This window comes from Aulonocara sp. 'chitande type north' Nkhata Bay, linkage group LG7 (assembly GCF_057382095.1).
Source record: "Aulonocara sp. 'chitande type north' Nkhata Bay isolate Kocher_YH1m ecotype deep benthic linkage group LG7, A_spYH_male_GT1.1, whole genome shotgun sequence".
In the NCBI taxonomy this organism is placed as follows: Eukaryota; Metazoa; Chordata; class Actinopteri; order Cichliformes; family Cichlidae; genus Aulonocara; species Aulonocara sp. 'chitande type north' Nkhata Bay.
The window spans coordinates 36,365,154-36,368,353 of record NC_141350.1 but is presented as its reverse complement, the minus strand read 5'-3'; positions in this window follow the sequence as shown (position 1 = coordinate 36,368,353).

Sequence of the window (3,200 nt, the reverse complement as noted above, 5' to 3'; positions counted from 1 at the left end):
ATGTGTGTAATGTGTAAGAACTATATGTGTGGGTCAGTACCGTGTGGTGGTGTGATTGAGAGACCGTATCGCCTGCGGGAAGAAGCTCCTCCTCAGTCTCTCTGTGTTGGTCTTCAGGGAGCGGAATCGCTTTCCTGACCTCAACAGAGAGAACAGTCTGTTGTTGGGATGGCTGAGGTCCTTCACGATCTTCCTGGCCTTGGTCCAGCACCGCCTGCTGTAGATTGACTGCAGGTCAGGGAGCTCGGAGCGGATGGTGCGCTCAGCTGACCGCACAACCCTCTGTAGAGCTCGTCTGTCCTGCATGGTGCTGTTCCCGAACCAGGTTAAGATGTTTCCCGTCAGGATGCTCTCTATGGTGCACGAGTAAAAGTTCCTGAGCACCTTGGAGGGCAGTTGGAAGTCTCTCAAGCAACTCCGAGGTATTTGAAGCTGGGCCCAAAATGCCCTCCCACCTCCCAAGCATTACAAAGGTGCTGTCAAACAACTTTCAAGGTCAGCTTAATAGTAAAACATAGAGCCTTTTGTTGTTATCTGCTCGCTGAATGTAGAGGTACTGTGACAAGCCAGTGATTCATAGCATATACTACTTTTTTTCTTCCACAAGCAAAGGAAAAGAAGTCCCATCTGCACCAAGGAAGGCCACAAGTGTATGAGTGTTCTTGCTGCTACTGCTGGCTTGAAGTATCACTAAAAGCTCCATCTAGGAAAGAAAAAGCAGGACATCAAGACATGCTGCAGCTTGAAATGGATACCTCATTCACTGAAGCTCCCCTGAGCCTAGGCAGTACTATTCAACCTTTCGCACTCTAAAACTATGTTGGCACAGAAGAAAAAAAATGTCTCAAGACTCAGCTTAAGCCTGTCATAACCTCAGAGTGCCATCAACAAGCTCTAAAGCGCCTGATTTCTTTACCTCCGGAGATCTGAGTTTAGTGCACTGAGATTTTAAGGATCTCTATGACGTAAATAAGTCTGTCCACTCACAGCTGACAACAGCAGACGTCCCTGTCTTCCATCTCCGGAGGGCCATCGCAAGCCCCCTCAAACACAGCAGCTGTGCCCAAGACCTTCCTGCTGAATAATAACAGTGCCACACAGTAGAAGAACAGGTGTTTATGTTCTGCTTTATATCTCCTTATACTTCTTATAGAAGCCGAAAAATAATAAATACATACATTTTTTAAAATGCTAGCGAAATTCCCAAAGAGGCTGTTGCTACATTGTGCTTGACAGAAATAACTGCACAAAGAAGGAAAGTTATTTCTAGACTTTATTTAATGACTGTGAAGACTCAAAACGCCAAGCTAGAAACTAAAGGCCAAGTTTTAATGGAGTCAGATCTTGAAGGCTTTTAGCTGGTCCATGGGTGCTTTTATTATGACATGCTAACCAACTTTAAAACAAAATGTTATTTCATAAGAACAAAAAGCATGTTTTCACTTATTTCTTATTTGGACCATGTTGAGCCCAGAAATCCAAACTTGTATATATTTATTACATTGAGTAATGTGATAAATCACAAAGTATATGAAGCAATGATATCAAATAACTATGAATAAAAACCACACCAAACCTCTATGAGATTACATTTACTGTATGTCTAGCTGTTTGAATAGGCCTGGTACTGCCAATACTGTGCTGCAATACCCTCAAATGGAGGGGGTGGGATTTATAACGACATTTATCTTCATCACAAATGACCACAACAAGCCTCTATTAAATTTTAAGCAGCTGAAATGCTCTAGAGGTTCTGCTGAACAGCGTGTCAAAGCTTGTGGTGACACGGTCGCTGCATCTGGGATGCTTGGGACACTTTGGCGCTAGAGTTGCTAAGGTAACACATTACAGTTAATGACACAGTGTAGAGGTGAGGAAAGATGACAGCATCAAAGCATAATGAGTCATAACAAGAGGATTGTAATTTTATCAGCCACATTAGCATGAGCTGACTTACTTGTCCAATACGAAAGACTTTTTTTTAGTTTGTTACAATCTGTACGATATCAAGAAATCACATATGTGGATGTTTTGGGGTTTGTTTTTGTTTTTTTTAGATTTACTATTAACAACAGGGGTGTAAAACAGGCTAGAGTTGGTCCACCAAAGGATCCAGTCTGGCTTTGAAGAGTCAAAAAGTCGAAAAGGAAAAGAGCAGAAATTTGTGACTTTTCACTGTATTTCACACAAAGAAGAACTGTGCTGGAAGTCTTTAGGATTCATGAGTGGGTGTCTGAACTGTTAATTAGAGCCAAGACATAGGATTGGCCTTTACTGACAGAAAAATGGAGTGATCTGTTGAGATCAGCTGCATGTGTACAGTATGTGACCTGTGAAAAAAAGACAACCCAACCCTATAATTTTCCACTTTTGTGCATGAAAATTTAAATGAACAAATTGATGATGTCAGACTGAATCTAAAAGGAAACTGGAAGGTTGTTGACTTCCTTGTTTCCTGTTATCCAATGTGCCGTATACTTGCAAACTCTCATAAAATGAATGTTGAATTGTTAAGCGTGGCATTGGTCTCTGTTTTACAATACACTGAAAGTTTAAAGGACGTGGAAAGCAGTGATAAAAACATTTAATGTTTCCACAAACTGAGCGTTCCCTCCATCACATCATAAACGTGACTGTGATTGCTCAAGGACATTTTGAAAATAGCCTTGAAGAAGCCTTGTGCTCAATTTCATTAGTGGTTCCTGGTTTAATCCTGTAGCACTGCACCATATGAATTATCTGCCAGTGGTGCCAAATTGCTTTTGTCCCTGTTTCAGCCAGCAGAGCACTGCCAGCTACAGTGCAGATAAGGACAACCATAGGAAACTTTTACTAGAAGAGATTTTACAAACTATGGCATACTGTTGCATCTACATCAGCATTTTGGTTTCCTTACATCACTATAGTTTAATCAAAAAAGAGTTTTATATTCTAATTTGAGAATAAATTGGATGCACTCCTATCAACATCTGTCTGATGCCCTAATTGTAGCGTCTTTCTTGGTGGATTGAAGATAGGGAAGGTCAAATGTTAAAAATTATGACATAAATCTTGAAAAAGCCAAATGGCAAGAAAGTAAGAAACACACATAAGAAGTTATATAAAGACTTGAAAGGCAAACTCAAACAGCTGGTACGATAAACACCTGGGAACATTATAGGATGTGCAAACCACAGGTGTCAGTTATCATTAAACCACTA